The sequence below is a fragment of the Myotis myotis genome, unplaced genomic scaffold (genome assembly GCF_014108235.1).
Source record: "Myotis myotis isolate mMyoMyo1 unplaced genomic scaffold, mMyoMyo1.p scaffold_m19_p_4, whole genome shotgun sequence".
Taxonomy (NCBI): Eukaryota; Metazoa; Chordata; class Mammalia; order Chiroptera; family Vespertilionidae; genus Myotis; species Myotis myotis.
This window is the reverse complement of record NW_023416346.1, coordinates 127,073,129-127,091,031: the sequence shown is the minus strand read 5'-3', so window position 1 is coordinate 127,091,031 and position 17,903 is coordinate 127,073,129. Positions and strand designations below refer to the sequence as shown.

Sequence of the window (17,903 nt, the reverse complement as noted above, 5' to 3'; positions counted from 1 at the left end):
AATATACCATCAGAATGCAAACACTCACCCTAACTCAAGAACTAGGCTTTCTAAACCCTCATTTTACAGAGGAGAAAACTGAGGCCCAGAGAAATGAAGTGATTTTCCGAAATAAAAGTAGGTCTAAAACTAGACCTCAGGCTACCCGATCCCCGGGACTGTCTTTGCTTCCTCCACGTGTCCCCTATTAATTGAGTGGGGTTGACCGGCCTCCTGGCTCCGTCTCCAGGAACTCTAAGGAAAACTCCACCACCGAACTCTTGAAAGGCATGTCTTCTGACGGGTGGACTTTCCCATCAAGAAATCAGGGAAATGCCATTGGCAATAAACTGAAGACTAATTTCAATTTCTTCTTCTAGGCATACTTTTAATGACTAACACTTGTACCCACATGTAGGCCACACCAACGTATGGTAGATTTGAATAAATTAGGTAATCAAATATGAAAATGTTAGCATGATGTAACCACCATGTCTAGAATAAATAGTAGAAGATATCACTTCCATTGCATTCTGTTGGAAATATTCGTATTTCAGTTTAACAAGATTTCATCTGAAGGGTTCTTTTGCAAATTGAGTTCCATCTTGCTGCTATTCTTTGGATCTGTGTGTGTGTGTGTGTGTGTGTGTGTGTGTGTGTGTGTGTGTGTGTAGTTTGGAGTATCTTAGTGTTGTTGCTACCACTGCTGTATCTGTTATTGTTGGATTCAGGCACTCATTTCCAACCACTGTCACTCAGCTGAGTAGCCTCCATATCATTCCTTGCTGGTGAGTCAGATCATCTAGATAAATTCTCCAAAAGAAACACCCAGTGAGACCTGGCCAGTGTGCTCAGTGGTTAAGTGTCAACCCATGAACAAGAAGGTCACAGTTCAATTCCTGATCAAGGCACATGCCGGGTTGCCAGCTCAATCCCTAGTAGGGGGTGTGCCAGAGGCAGCTGATCCATAATTCTCTCTCATCGTTGATGTTTCTATCTCTCCCTCTCCCTTCCTCTCTGAAAACAATAAAAATATATTTAATAAAAAAAGAAGAAGAAGAAAGAAACACCCAATGAGGGAGGGGCGCTCGGAATGGTCACAATTCAGTCCTTGTGAGCCCAGGACCTGAACATACTAGTACTAGTAGAAGGTTACTTGGTACACTTTTAAAGGAATTCCAGGAACAAACAAACATAGCAAGGAAGTCTTCAACTTGCAGAATATGTTCTTTACAAATGGTTCCCAAAGCCATGCTAAACCCCCTCACTTGCCCACATACTGAAAACCCAAAGGGAAGCTCCTTGTAAGTGTCCCCTGTTGGGCAGGATCAGGGAGGCTCAGAGAGCATGGCTCCTTTAGCAGAATGTGCCCGAAAAATTCAAGTCCAACTGCAAATGAGTCAGCAGAGCTTTCTGGAACAGCCCAGGAGAGGGCTCTTTCTTTAGGAGACTATTTATCTGGTTGCTACATAATACTGTAGATGAATTGGGAGTAAGAATGAGTGCAACGATTTGGAAAAAGTGATAGCAGCTTGAAAGCTTCACCCACTCGTTACCTAATGGAGGAGGAAGCGTTACAGCCCCATGCAAGTCATTATTGTGAGGGGGAGTAAGAAGTGACATCACCCCAAGTGTTATTATAAGGCCTCCGATCATCTTGACCCGGATCGCAGCCTTGTGAGGTCAAGGTTTTAGAAAAAGGGAATCATTTCAAAATGTCAATAAGCCTTTAGTGTTTGAAGGTACAAAATGTGTCCAGTGTGGCTCCCAGTATGCTCAGAAATGCATCAAGAGCAAAATCTAGCCAAAATGCAAATGAATATGGCTTCGAGACATCTTTCCTCATTTTCGAAGTGCTTTTGTATCTGGCAGAATGGCCAGGGCGGGGAGTGATATTTTCAATATGCTCCAGATTCAACTGAGTTTCCAGGGATTACTTGAGTAACTCTAGTCTCTGAAATCCACCCCCTGTCATATGATGTCCTTGAATGTTTGTTTCTTGGGCTGTTTCTTCTCTCTTCTTGGTCACCAATCACTCCAACTTTGCTGGACCGTTCCCATGAACATACATACATTTTCAAGTATTCACTGTTTAAAACCATCACCAACTCATGGCCAACTTTGTTTCATCCACACCCTTTCTCCTGAACTATTTTGAAGAACTTTCCAGAGGTGACATTGTTTTATCCACCCATAGTTAACCATTTATCTCTAAAAATTGAAGATCATTGTAAAACACGTAACTATTAATGACATTGTCCCACCTAAAAATTGAGTGTTTTTTAACAGTCTGTCTCTTACTAAGAACTGGAAACCATATTAGAAGGTGACCAAAGACCAAAGAAAGATCACCCGCTTCTTTCCTTTGAACATTTGCATGCAAAGCATCACCTGTCCGCCTAGGGAGGGCCTGCCCCTCTCTATTCCACCACTAGGGGCAGCATGGCATTCGGGGATGAGAGAAGAAAACTGAACTGCCATCCAGCTTTAGGCCGCAATCTGGAAACGCTGATTTCAAAGAGCGGGTTTTTATTTTTTATTTTTAGGGTTTTTTAAATATATGTTTTTATTGATTTCAGAGAGAAGACAGGAGAGGGAGAAATAGAAACATCAAGATAATCATCGAGTGCTCGCTTCGGCAGCACATATACTAAAATTGGAACGATACAGAGAAGATTAGCATGGCCCCTGCACAAGGATGACAGGCAAATTCGTGAAAGCATTCCATATTTAAAAGAAAAACAGAAAGATAATCATTGATCGGCCGCCTCCTGCACGCCCCCTACTGGGGATGGAGCCCGCAACCTGGGCATGTGCCCTGACCAGGAATCCAACTGTGACCTCCTGGTTCATAGGTCGATGCTCAACCATTGAGCCAGACTGGCCAGGCTCAAAGGGTGGGCTTTTAGCTTATTGTTCCTTTGGTTTTTAAGATAATATATATTGATAATTTTTTAAATGAGGGCTTACAAAAAAACAACAACATTCCCTTAAACACTGACTCTGCAGATGAAAGAAAATGGGCTGTGTGGTGAGCTTGCTTTGTAGAACTTTGGTGGCCGAGTAGAAAAAGAAGGTGGACAGATCCCCGGATCTGTCCCTCCCAAGCCCAGCTGGTACCACTATTTTTCTTTTAACTGAAGAAATCAATCTAAAAAGATGCTGCAGTTGTTTTACATACATCAGTTCTGTCTGCTTCTTAGAGAGCATATAGGGGCGATTATAGGCTAAGAAACCCTTAGTCCTGAGCAAAGCCCTAAGAGGAAAGGGAAGATCCGGCCCCAGACACACACCAACATGAGAGAGAGGTTGTCTGGCAGAAAAGACAATCTCTCTCCTGCCGGCCCCCAGGAAGCAGCCACGGTAAATGGGAAAGGTTTTGGTGTCAGAGGTGAGCCTTCCCTGAGGTCAAAACACTCTGGCGTGGCTCAGTGGTTGGGCGTCGACCTATGAACCAGGAAGTCACAGTTCGATTCCCAGTCAGGGCACATGCCTGGGTTGTGGGCTCGATCCCCAGTGGGGGGGGGAGGGTGTGTGCAGGAGGCAGCCAGTCAGTGGTTCTCTCTCATCATTGATGTTTCTCTCTCTCCCTCTCCCTTCTTCTCTAAAAAATATATATATATATTTTTAAAACACTCTGTACGGAGGCCTGAATGCCGATTCCATACTCCTAGGTTCTCCTTTTCAAGAAGCAGGGCTCGCCCTGGCTGGTTTGGCTCAGTGGATAGAGCATCAGCCTGCGGACTGAAGGGTCCCGGGTTCGATTTCTGGTCAAGGGCACATGCCCAGGTTGTGGGCTTGATCCCCAGTAGGGGGCGTGCAGAAGGCAGCCAGTCCATGAGTCTCTCTCATCATTGATGTTTCTATCTCTCTCTCCCTCTCCCTTCCTCTCTGAAATCAATAGAAATATATTTTTTTTAAAAAGAAGAAGCAAGGGCTCATGGGATCCCTCGTCAGCATGAAGGGGTGTAACTCATGTACAGTCTAACAGAAGCTGTGCTGCTCAGCCCGGAGCTATTGCCACCTGAGGCCGGGCAGTTCTTTGCTGGGGGAGGTGAGGTTGTCTGTGCACTTAGGATGTTTAGCCACACCCCTGGCCCCCACCTACTAGACACAGGTGGCACTGTTCCCCCTCAAGTTGGGACAACCAAAATGTCTCCTGACATTTCTAGATGTCCCCTGAGGGGCAAAATCAACCCAGTTGAGAACCACTGCAATAGAACTAGTTTGGTTAGCTTGTTTTATTTTTAATCCTCACTCAAGGATATTTTTCCATTGATTTTAGAGAGAGTGGAAGAGAGAGGGAAAGACAGAAATATCGATGTGAAAGAAACACATTGATTGGTTGCCTCCTGCACGAGCCCTGACCAGGGCCCAGGCCAGGGGGGACCCTGCAGTCAAGGTACATGCCCTTGTCCGGAATCAAACCCGGTACCCTTAGGTCCACAGGCTGATGCTCTACCCACTGAGCAAAACTGGCTAGGGCTAGAACTAGTTTTTAAATCAGCTCCATGAAGTGTAAAGGTTGCTAAGGGATATAAAAGAACCTATTTTAGGTGTCAAGTCTTAAAATAGGTGGGGAACCTTTTTTCTGCCAAGGGCCATTTGGATATTTATAACATCATTCTCGGGCCATACAAAATTATCCACTTAAAATTTAGCCTGCTGTATTTACTCAAACATTGAATTAACTCACCCCTAATGCCTTGGCAGGGCCAGACCAAATGATTTCGTGGGCTATACAGCCAGTGGATTGGACATTACCCACTCCTGTCTTAAAAGGAATCACGCCCTAGCTGGTGTGGTTCAGTGGATAGAGCATCAGCCTGTGGACAGAAGGGTCCCAGGTTCAATTCCAGTCATGGGTTGTAGGCTTGATCCCCAGTAGGGGGCATGCAGGAGGCAGCCAATCCATGATTCTCTCTCATCATTGATGTTTCTCTCTCTTTCCCTCTTCCTTCCTCTCTGAAATCAATAAAGATATATTTTTTTAAAAAAAGGAATCACTACCATCATCATTGGGGGAAAACAGTGCTAATAACTAAATATCAAATAATAAACGAAAACTCCTGTTGCTTTGACACATTCCCTCCCGGAAGTGAAATGGTATATAATTCTGCTCTTCAGCCCGTGGTGACTGATGGCAGGTGTGGTCAAGACATTGCCGGGGAGTCTGTCCCTGGTTTGCTGGTGAGAAGAGCCCCTGGCTCGGGCTACAGCTGCCATGGATGGTCTTTCTGCTGACCGGCTTTGTCCTGACAACCCCCACATGGTTATGACCTGAGTACTACAATGACAGAGATAGGTTCTGAGGGCCCAAAATGAAGCTACTTGGCCAAAGCAGTCGAATATAGAGTAGACCGGTCACTTTTAACTTTAATGATTTCAAAGTCCTGGCAAGTGTGGTGGGCAAGGGTTTCAGAGATGATCCTCAATTTGTCCTGGGCCCTGTCATTTTTTTTCACCCACAGCCCTATAGGGAACCTCACCCAAGTCCAAGCGTATTGTAGAAATACACTTTATGGGCCTGGGTTGATGGTGAGAATCAAGAAGAATAAAGCTATGGATGTGTGTGCAAACTGGCCACGGTATATATGTGCACACATATGTATGCATATGTAATAGAAATTCATTTCAATAAAAGCCTAAGGTGATGGAAGTGACAGGAGTGGTTTACAATGTTAAGCACGGATCAGGGCTGAGGCACCGACCGGAGAAAGCTGATCTGTGAGGCTGAGAAAGAACCATCTGTCATGGCTGCAGGCTCCGGCTGAGGAGACATAAGTGGGGAGGCCCCAGGAACAGATGGGGAGGCTACACCCCCACGCAGAGCAGAGGGCCCAGCAGCTGGGGCTGATTAATGCAGATGGCTGACTGTGACGTCATGTGTCAGATTATACCCCAGTGAGCAGCTACGTGCCCGGCAAGTCCAGGCCGACATGGAGGCGCTCTGCAGACCATGTCCACGCTCAGCCCTGCCTTGGTGTCCTCTATGGGAAGAGCAGAGGGAAGGGGTGTGAGCTTTTCCCGGGTCTTCTTGTTCTGTTTTATTCTCAGGGTAAATGGGAGCAGAGAGACAAAGAAAGCGAGCTTTTAAAGGAGCTTCTTGCCCGGCCAGCGTGGCTCAGTGGTTGAGCATCGACCTATGAACCAGGAGATCACTGGTTCAATTCCGGGTCAGGGCACATGCCCAGGTTGCAGGCTCGATTCCCAGTGGGGGGCATGCAGGAGGCAGCTGATCAATGATTCTCTCTCATCATAGATATTTCTTTTTTGAAATAATATATTTTTATTGATTTCAGAGAGGAAGGGAGAGGGAGAGAGATATAGAAACAATGACGAGAGAGAATTATTGATCATCTGCCTCCTGCATGCCCCCTACTGAGGATCAAGCCCGCAACCTGGGCGTGTGCCCTTGATCAGGATCGGACCTGGGACCCTTCAGTCCATGGGCCGACGCTCTATCCACTGAGCCAAACCAGCTAGGGCATTATTGATGTTTCTCTCTCTCTCTCTCCCTGCTCCTTCTTCTCTGAAATCAATAAATAGATATGTTTTTAAAAAGTAAAATAAAAAAAGAGACTTCTTGATCTGTCTTTGTTCTCTGTTTGCTCTCTACATTACATTATAGAGGGAATGATAAGCAACTTTAACTTAGGAAATTCAACCCAACAAAGTGATCTCCTAGCCTAGTCCCAGATGCCGGGGGAAAGTTTCTGATGAAGAACTTGATCCATTCACGCTTCTGAGTGACACCACGAGCACTTTAAACAACACAACAGCAGCTGGACTTGAGACCTGTCCCTCTCCCGTGTTCCCTGAAGTCAGGAACCGTCCGCCCCTCAGTTACGGAGGCTTGGTGATTCCATCTCCTTAGCGTCTCTGGAACCCACCTTGGCTTCTGCACCCCCATTGCAATCATCTTAATTCCGACCTTCGTGAGATCCTGCCTAGACTGTTGCAATTGTTTTATCCAGCTGGCCTCTGCTCCAATGCATTCTTTCCATAACTTCTAGAACAGTGATGGCGAACCTTTTGAGCTCGGCGTGTCAGCATTTGGAAAAACCCTAATTTAACTCTGGTGCCGTGTCACATATAGAAATTTTTTGGTATTTGCCACCATAGTAAAACAAAGACTTATATTTTTGATATTTATTTTATATATTTAAATGCCATTTAACAAAGAAAAATCAACCAAAAAAATGAGTTCGTGTGTTACCTCTGACACACGTGTCATAGGTTCACCATCATTGTTCTAGAATAATCTTTTAAAAACTCTTATCTGTTCCTGTTATTTTCCTGTTACAATTCCTGTATGATTTTTCTATTCTCAAAGGTTTTTAAACTTTTTTTTGAATCCTCACCCAAGGACATGCTTTTTGAGAGAGAGAGAGAGAGAGAGAGAGAGAGAGAGAGAGAGAGAGAGAGAGAAAGAAACATCAATTGGTTGCCTCCCGCACCCACCCTGATTGAAGATTGAAACCACAACCTAGGTATGTGCCCTGACTGGGAATCGAACCCGCCACCCTTTGGTGCATGGGACGACACTCCAACCAACAGAGCCACACTAGCCAGGGCTAAACTTTTCTTTTGTCCTGACAGACACAGTACAGATGAAATTCATCAGAGCCACAGAATCCTACAGGCATAGTCAGATTTTGAGCAACCTCCCCCCCTCCCCAGGAACTAAAGCTCAGCACAGTGAGTCAAGATGCCTCATTACCAGGGATGTGTAGGTTACATGGGCCACAATGGGCACCATTCCTTTGTGCTAGTATAAGACACCACCTCCCTTTCACAAAAGGATATGCGTTTGGTACCAATGCCAATTTCTTTGTCTTGATAAATGTGCTGTGGTTGCAAAGGTGCTACCATTAGGGGAGGCTGGGCAAAAGGATAGAACCCCCTGTACTATCTTTCATGGCGAGATGATCAGAATTCAGGGTATATTTTGATGAATTTTTAAGGCACAAACTCTATGCAACTTGCCATAGACATAGGGTTTCATTTTGGGAGAGGAAAGGCAGGGATCAGAGGTGGAGTTAAGTATTAAAATCAGCATATAAGGCCTGGCCAGTGTGGCTCAGTGGTTGAGCGTCGACCTAGGAACCAGGAGGTCACACTTTAATTCCTGGTCAGGGCACATGCCCGGGTTGCGGGCTCCATCCCCAGTGGGGGTGTGCAGGAGGCAGCCGATCTATGATTCTCTCTCATCATTGATGTTTCTATCTCTCTCCATCTCCCTTCCTCTCTCTGAAATCAATAAAATATATATATATATTTAAAATCAGCATATAAGGCAAATGGTTCACAATCAGTCTGACTCTCTAAAACATCTTTTTAAAAAATATATTTTATTGATTTTTTTACAGAGAGGAAGGGAGAGGGATAGAGAGCTAGAAACATCGATCAGCTGCCTCCTGCACACCTCCTACTGGGGATGTGCCCACAACTGGGATTGAACCTGGGACCCTTCAGTCCGCAGCTCTATTCACTGAGCCAAACCAGTTAGGGCTCTTAAACCTCTTAAATCAGTGGTTTTGCCGAGAGGGTACACCCTAGGGCAGTGGTCGGCAAACTCATTAGCCAACAGAGCCAAATATCAACAGTACAACGATTGAAATTTCTTTTGAGAGCCACATTTTTTAAACTGAAACTATATAGGTAGGTACATTGTTATTAACTTCATTAGGGTCCTCCTAAGGCTTAGGAAGAGCCACACTCAAGGGGCCAAAGAACTGCATGTGGCTCATGAGCTGCAGTTTGCCGACCAGGGCCCCAGGGGGGACTTGCGGGTATTTTGTATTTTTGGTTTTGCCACCAACAGGGAGGGGGCAGTTGTCTTAGACACTAACGGGCCGCAGCTGGGATTCTAGGCTCTGTCCTTGCTCATAAGCCCAGGACGGGGCGGGACCCTCCCGAGCCCCGCGGGATGTCTGCATGTCCTGCTAGACGATCACATGTGCAGAAACCTGCTGGAGATGATTGGAGGCTGGACCACACGTCGCTTTCCAAATAAACAATGAGTGTCTCGGCACAGCTTTCCTAAACATGGGATTTTTCGGGAAGGAAACGACTGCATAAATCAGAAGACTGTGTCCTGTTTTGCCTGGAACTTGAGCAAAAGTTGTTCACAGTTCCGGAGAGGCATGGCCCGCCGGTCGGTCTCCGATGGGGTGCACCTGGACCTGCTGGCCCGTGGAGCTGCTGCATTCTTGCTGATCCCACGACCTCATTTCATCTTCCGGTGCAGCTTCATGCAGATCCAAAGGCGTGTGATTTTATTCTAAAGTCTTTTTATTCCTCCCTGATATGTTAAAATCATAAGGTTATATTGATGTCTTAAAATTCTTTGTATAGGTAGTTTTATTATCAATGAATTTCATTTCAGGATAGAAAAGGAGCTGTTAAGCCCTAGCCGGTTTGGCTCAGTGGATAGAGTGTCGGCCTGTGGACTGAAGGGTCCCAGGTTCGATTCCGGTCAAGGGCATGTCCCTTGGTTGCAAGTTCCCCAGGCCTTGGTCGGGGTGCATGCAGGAGGCAACCCATCAATGTGTCTCTCTCACATTGATGTTTCTCTCTGACTCTCTCCCTTCCACTCTCTCTAAAACTCAATGGGAAAATATCCTCGGGAGAGGATTAAAAAAAAAGAAAAGGAGCTGTTTTTGTTTTTTTTTTTGAAGAGCCTGGCCAGTGTGGCTAAATGGTTGAGCGTTGGCCTATGAACCAGGAGGTCAGGGTTCAATTCCCGGTCAGGGCACTTGCCTGGGGTTGCAGCTGGATCCCCAGTAGGGGGCGTGCAGGAGGCAGCTGATCCATGATTCTCTCTCATCATTGATATTTCTCTCTCTCTCCCCCTCTCCCGTCCTCTCTCTGATATCAATAAAAACATATTTTTAAAAATGTGACTGAGAAACAACATGTCAAAGTTGCAATGACATAGCGAGGCTTTAGACCAGTGCTCTCTGCTACATTAGTCCCTAGACACCTTCACTTACCTAAATTTAAATGTATAGTAATTAAAATTAAATCAGGTAAAAGTCAGTTTGGGGGGTACACTAGCTATATTTCAAGTACTCAATAGCCACATGTGGCTAGAGGTTACTGTCTTGGACAGTGTAACTCTAGAACATTCCATCACGCAGAAAGTTGTATTGAACAGTGTCGGGCGTTTTAAATAACCGCAGAAGCCTAGCCCAGTATTTCTGTCATTTTTACTAGGACTATGTTAAACTAAAATGAAAATATTCCTTAGGGATGTCTGGGGGAAAGCCCTGTTTGCTGACCTTAAATGGTAATCTTTTGTTTCTCACTTTGAGGAAATATATCAGAGAGGAAATTAAAAAATGAAATATTTCCTGTACCCGTATTGACTCCTCATTAAATTAATAACTGAGCCACGGAAAGGATAGTCCATTTTCCAATACTCTTTGTTCATGCTCAGTCTGTTTTCAAAAATAATTCTACTCAGAATTACCACGTTTTCCTCAAATAGAGACCTCTCTGTATTTTTTTTAAATGACAAGATCTACCATAACATTAACCAGAAGGGAATTATTCCTAAACAGCTGTACATCATTTTCCACTGGTTATTTCCAGGAAGAGCGAAGGGAAACATGGTAGATGAGATCCTTCAGAGCTGAAAATGTAACCGAACAACCAAGGGTCCGGGCTGCCTGTCACTACTTGAGCCAATTCAGCAGAGACAGGGTGGAATCCTATATGAGCGTTTATTCCAATCCTGCCAGCAGCATGGGGGAGCAGCAGGTCAGCCACAGACATCTGCTCTGCCCCCCATAAGCCAGCTGCTTATATAGGGTAGAAGGACAAAGGTTATATGGGAAGTAGGCAAAAGGAATAAGAATGGGCATGCAAAATGGGCTGGTGATGCATGCGGGCTAGGGTTTGTAAAGGCCTGCGGGCTGGGGGTCTTCAAAGGGCTGGTTGTGCTGGTTTCTGCAACAAGGTTGTTAATCTTTCCATGGTAATAGGCGGCTCCCTGCTGGGGAGGACGGGCTGCATTTCCTGGGGGCTCCCAGGTCCGCGGGGGGGGGGGGGGGGGGGGGGGGGGGGGGGTGGGGGGGGGGGTGGGTTTGCAACTTCCCCGCCAGATTGGAATGTGCCTTCTTTAATCAGAACAAAACAATCACAGTTAACGAGCATGATGAATGTTAGTTATAGATGGTTCCCAATATTCTATTTCGGCCCCTAACAAAAAGATTGTATTCACAAACCCAGTGCTAATGGAGAAAAACTGTAGATATTTACCAAGGAGAACACTCAAGTCCTGGAAGCACCCAAATTAGACAGGTTGGAGCCATTCACTCCATGGCACTGGAGTCCCTTAGAACTGACTGGAGGAACTGAATCATAAAGTGTGAGAGCTAGAAAGGGTCTGAGAAAACATTTTATCTACGTCTGCAGATACAGAGACCGAGATTCAGAGTGCCGGGACACAGCCAGTTAGTAGGAGAGCCAAGACTGAGGGAGTGTCAAGGATCTGTTTGGCTTCAGATCACTGGCGTTTTCCTTTCTGAAGACTGGCCAGGCGGTGAATGGCCTTTGGCCGAGGTACTGAGAACAGACCAGCATGTCTGGTGTGTCTGTTATATCCCATATCACGTTGAACCATGTCATGCATGGACTCCCCCGCGTGGTGATCGTCAAGTTTCTGACCAACGTAAACCACGAACGGCCCTTTCCATTCACCGGCTCCCAGTGTCTTTGAAAACATAGAGATCAGCCACTTTTGCCCTTCAAGACCCACTGATGTTTCCTTCAAAGAGGCAGCAGTTCAAAGGGAAGTAGCAATGTGGAAGCTCATTGTCTAGGCACGAACCGGCTGGGTTAACAAGGCCTCAAGGGAATTGGGGGTTGGGGACCACGTCAAATTGATTAGGCCTTCAAACAGCCTTTCATAAAGTCATCCTTGAGAAGGTCTCATTGGGGAGCGAGGAGGGTCTCTTTCTCCCTGCCTCGGTGCCTTGTATCTGTTCCTCTCTTCATGCCTCGCTTTCTTTGTCTCTTCCACAACGCACAAGTCATTGGATATTCATGAGGAAAACCCCCAAGACTTTTTCATAGTCCTCCGAGTTGGTGTGCATCCCTAAAGCGTTATAGCTCAATCCCCTCAGCTTTGAAATCAGGCAACTAGGACCTATGCCACAGGATTGTTGCAGGATGGAATGCAATCTTTTATTAAGTGAGTTGGAGATACGGGGTTTATGAAGCTCCTAAAGGATTTTCTGCCACTAGAAAACATACTAGCCAAGAGGTGCTCCTCCCCTAGATGGAAAGTTACTGTAGCAAAAACCCTTTTAGACTCCATAGGGAAGAAGTAGAGTCATATGTTACACTCACCAATACCAAGAGTTCAGGGAAGTCTCTTTCTTGCATGAAAGCTTATATTGCTACTAGAGACCCGGTGCACAAATTTGTGCACAGGTGGGGTCCCTCTGCCTGGCCAGCTATCGGGCCAATTAGGGCCGTCTCACCCAATCCTGATCCAGGCCGATCGGGGCCGGTGGCCGGGGAGGGACCACAGGAGGGCTCCAGGGCGTGTTCAGCCCCATCTCGCCCAATCCTGATTGGCCAGACCCCAGCAGCAAGCTAACCTACTGGTCGGAGCATCTGCCCCCTGGTAGTCAGTGCACGTCATAGCGACCGGTCAGTCAACACTCGGTCAGACACTTAGCATATTAGGCTTTTATATAGAGAGATTATATAGGTGGATGACAGGAGGATAATTCCCAGACCGCAAAGCATGACAACTGGACCCAAATAATGACACTGTGACGGCCCATATTAGTTATCTATTGCCTTGTAACAAATTCAATGTTGTAGCTCAAGGTAGTAAACATTCATTAGCTCACAGTTTCTGAGGGTTAGGAATCCAGGTGGTTCTGGCTCAGGGTCTCTCATGAGGGTGCAATCAAAATGTTGGCTGGGCCCTAGCCGGTTTGGCTGTGGATAGAGTGTAAGCCTGCAGACTGAAGGGTCCCAGGTTTGATTCCAGTCAAGGGCACATGCCCAGATTGTGGGCTCAATCCCCAGTAGGGAGCATGTGCCCCAAACAGGAATCAAACCGTGACCTCCTGGTTCATAGGTTGATGCTCAACCACTGAGCCACACTAGTCGGACTCATTTTGTTTTAAATGAGAATATGGAGAAGAATGGCCAGGAAGAGATCATGAAGAACAAGAGGAATAGTAATTTTAAAAAAATGAATGCAAATTTTGTAATTTTCTAAAAATGACCATGGGCTTAAGAGAGTGTAAAATTGATTTTTGAAGGGACTCAGTGTTGTTCAGCGTAGCATTCAGAGGCGGTCTGTGAATGATTCTCCCCACCTCTGCCCTTCCTTCCTATGACTTTATGCTTTGTCTGTCCTCCCAATAAGCATGTTTCTGAATCATACATTTTCCATTGCAGACCGACATTCATAATTCTAGTGTCTTCTAATGCGTGATTTGTTCCCTCAGTCAGTGTATTTCTTTCCACAATGGATTTGTTCTCAGAACAGCAGCCTTAAGAAACAGTTAGAACAATATATGGTCCATCAACCAGGCAGGGTATTTCTCAACAGCCTACTCATATTTCATAAATCATAGAGCAATTGTTATAACTCATTTGCACAGAAAGTTTCATTTTCTTTTCAAGCCAATTATTTTGGTTGATAAAAGTAAGATGGTTGATGGTTTCTTTTCCCTAAACTTAAAAAAACAAAAGGTGCAAACTAACTAGCTTATTAAATAGTAAAATCCATGGCACATTAAATCCATGCGGTGAACAGCCAGCATCAGCCTCTGTCTGGTAAGAGAAAGTGCTTAGTCCGGTTGGTGTGACTCAGTGGTTGAGCGTCAGCCTATGATCCAGGAGGTCATGGTTCAATTCCCAGTCAGGGCACATGCCCAGGTTGTGGGCATGCAGGAGGCAGCCAATCAATGATTCTCTCTTCATTGATGTTTCTATCTCTCTCTCCCTCTCCCTTTTTGTCTGAAATCAATAAAAATCTATTTTTAAAAAAGAAGGTACTAAAATTTAAGAACCTGTGGCAGAAATCTTGGCCAGACTAAATTCAACCTTTGCTTCCTTCTTCAGTAAATCTGGTATTGCTATCCATCTCCATGTCTGCAATTCGAAACATGTACACAGTGAAAAGTTGGAATTTTCGAAGAAGCAACTAACATAAATGACCAGACATGCCTGCTTATACAACATCTCGCCTTCATACCTTGCAGGAAACTCTTATTTTAAACTTGTTTAAATATCTGCGAGAATGACTAGTACATGAAACAAAGATTGTAATAGATATGGAGTTTAAGTTGCCAAAAAAGGGGATTGAATTTTTAAAGGGGACATGAGAAAATAAAAGCTTTTCCTTTAGCTGTTGGAGACAACGAATAAACAAGTAGGTAGAAACTTGTGTAATCCTTATTAGAGCCCATGAGCTATGAATGTATCATTAGTGCAGATTGATATGAAAGGATGGTTAAAAAAAAAAAAAAAAGAAAGGATGGTTAGTTATGTTTGTGGCTATGTATATAGGAAAAGACACTTTTACCAAACTGTAGATTTAAAACTCCCTGAGTATTCCTGGAAGTGTGTTGAAATAAGTTAACGGATTGATAACATAGATATGGCTGTGGCTTGTAAGGGCATGACAGAGGGAGTAAATACCCTAACAAAAAGATAAAAGCAGGTAGATAGCACATCACATGAGATCATCAAGACTGGCCCTAGCCGGTTTGGCTCAGTGGATAGAACATCAGCCTGTGGACTGAAGGGGCCCAGGGTTTGATTCCAGTCAAGGGCACATGCCCAGGTTGTGGGCGAGATCCCCAGAAGGGTGCGTGCAGGAGGCAGCTGATCCATGATTTTCTCTCATCATTGATGGTTCTCTCTCTCCCTCTCCCTTCCTCTCTGAAATCAATAAAATAATATTTTTTTTTATTTTTTATTTTTTTTAATATATTTTATTGATTTTTTACAGAGAGGAAGGGAGAGAGATAGAGAGTTAGAAACATCGATGAGAGAGAAACATCGGCCAGCTGCCTCCTGCACATCTCCTACTGGGGATATGCCCGCAACCCAGGTACATGCCCTTGACCGGAATCGACCCTGGGACCTTTCAGTCCGCAGGCCGACGCTCTATCCACTGAGCCAAACCGGTTTCGGCAATTTTTTTTTTTTTTTTTAAATATTATCGAGACTGCTCTTATTAACCTCGGGCACTCATGTTAGCGATCAAATAGAAGGGTTGAGACAAGAATTCCCTTCTATGAAAGGAAGAGGTGATCTTGGCTTTGTACCTTGTGACTCAGATTAACTGCCCAAGACCCTTTTCCCCATCCACAGGTGCGTGTGTGTCCTGTGGTAGCAAAAGAAAAAAGCAATAAAGGGTTAAACAAGGCCATAGAGCAGTGGTTCTCAACCTTCCTAACGCCGCGACCCTTGAATACAGTTCCTCATGTTGTGGGGACCCCCAACCATAAAATTATTTTCGTTGCTACTTCATCACTGTAATGTTGCTACTGTTATGAATTGTCATGTAAATATCTGATAGGCAGGATGTATTTTCATTGTTACAAATTGAACATCATTAAAGCATAGTGATTCATCACAAAAACAATATGTAATTATATATGTGTTTTCCGATGGTCTTAGGCGACCCTGTGAAAGGGTCATTTGACCCCCAAAGGGGTCGCGACCCACAGGTTGAGAACCGCTGCCATAGAGAGCCTCAAGCTGCCATCGTGTCAATGCTTCAAGCCTGCAAACTTGATACCTCCAACCCATTCCAAAAGCAGAGTGCAGAGGCCACAGGTACTACAGGCGCAGCTGGTGTAATATTTATTTCTAGAAAGGATTAGCACATGGCACGGATGCATGCAGCAGCACTGGGCTCTCACAGCTGCTGGAAATGACTCAGGGCTCAGGTTTTGGTGGCCAGGCCGGCTCCACTCTTACTGGAATGCTGTGAGTCATGTGCTAGTCCGCTGGGTGAGGAGCCCACACTGGCCGCATCCTTTCTTATATTTCACACAACCCAGACAGGGCAGCCACCTGACGGAAATTCCAACAAGACTCACCAGCAGCTCAGCCAGTGCAGCTCAGTGGTTGAGTGTCAGCCTATGAACCAGGAGGTCACGGTTCCATTCCCAGTCAGGGCACAGGCCCGGGTTGTGGGCTTGATCCCCAGTAGGGGGCGTGCAGGAGGCAGCGGATCAGTGATTCTCTCTCATCATGGGTGTTTCTCTCTCTCTCCCTCTCCTTTCCTCTGTAAAATCAGTAAAAATATACATTAAAAAGAAAAAAAGACTCCCGAGCAGATAAGAAGAGAGGAAATAATTTAAATGTTTAACCAGAGAAGAGAAAGTCTGAACCTTTTTAAACCTCCAAACCAAGAAACAAAAAAATAAAACAATTTTCTACCGCACGACTTTTATAAGACCAGTAACTTCGATGCTCCCCAAAAAGTATTTAAGGGACTATTGCATTAGTGTTAAATCTTGATCGCTCCCCCATTTAAACACTGTCTTTAAAAGATCTGCCCGGGTACCTGTCTAGATTGGAAAGAACAAAAGTCCGACCTGTGGAAGCCCCTGCTAAGTGACTGTGTCATTCTGATTCGGATAGCACCCAGACTTTATCTTCTCCAGACTGGTGCGGTGGCTGCACAAACTCACGGGGCAACCAGAGTCCTCTCTGCTTCACTATTTTCATACATCCATGGCTTTCTTCCTCGCTGTCCCAATAAGGCTGCTCAGCTGCAGCCATCGCATCCACATCCCAGGGGACAAGAAGGTAAAAGGAAGAAGGCAAAAAGAGGCACACCCCATGCCTTTGTAGGAGCCTTTCTGGAAGTGCCACCCAATAGCTTTCAGATTGGCCGGAGCTCGGTCACATGGCCACGGGCGGCTCTTTTTAGTTGTGTTGCTGTAAAACATCAGGGCCCTGTGACGAAAGGAGAAGAATGAATGTGAGGTAGGCAACAAGCAGTCTCAGAGTGGCATTGAAAGCTAATAACCTTTCTGAGTCCATGATCTCATTTATAAAAAGGGCAGACGGTGTCTACTTCACATGGGAGGGGAGGGGAGAAGCACCATGCAAATATTAGTTCTTAATAACCTCCCCGAAGCTAATGGAATCAGCAGCACAAGTGTACATTCAGCATCGCTGCACTTTCTAGAAAACTCGAGTCTCTAGTCCAGTGGTTCTCAACCTTCCTAATGCTGCGACCCTTTCATACAGTTCCTCATGTTGTGGTGACCCCCAACCATAACATTATTTTCATTGCTACTTCGTAACTGTAATTTTGCTACTGTTATGAATCATCATGTAAATATCTGATATGAAGGATGTATTTTCATGGTTACAAATTGGACATAATTAAAGCATAGTGATTAATCACAAAAACAGTATGTAATTATATATGTGTTTTCCGATGGTCTTAGGCGACCCCTGTGAAAGGGTCATTCGACCCCCCAAAGGGGTCGCGACCCACAGGTTGAGAACCGCTGCTTTAAAGCCTGATGGTCTCTCGCATCTTCTGCACAACATTTCAGTGGTTTCCAAAACGTCTCAAGTCTTCATAGGATTGTCACTTTCTCATCTTCCTCGTGGCTCATTGAATTGCCTGGGAAACCAGACAGAACAACTTAGTAAACGTAGGCAGTGCAATGTGTATCTCTCAGTGGGAACCATTCCATTGCTTCCTACTTAGAAATGTGTCAGTGACTCCTGTGTTTGCTCTCCACCATTCCTTCCACCTGGGATTGCAATAAAGATCAAGCTGCAAAATGTTAAGGACACTTCTCATTTAAATTCTTTAATGTTCGCCCTAGCCGGTTTGGCTCAGTGGTCAAGGTGCATGCAGGTGGCAACCAATTGATGTTTCTCTCTCACATCAATGTTTCTCTCTG

The 17,903-nt window shown here is 45.2% G+C and overlaps 1 non-coding gene across 1 annotated transcript; it reads left to right on the top strand.

The window, feature by feature from the left end:
- The first annotated feature begins 2,605 nt into the window (after nt 1–2,605).
- On the top strand, nt 2,606–2,712 carry LOC118654792. Its single transcript, XR_004967059.1, has one exon. It is a non-coding gene; the product is annotated as a U6 spliceosomal RNA (small nuclear RNA).
- Nucleotides 2,713–17,903: the final 15,191 nt, after the last annotated feature.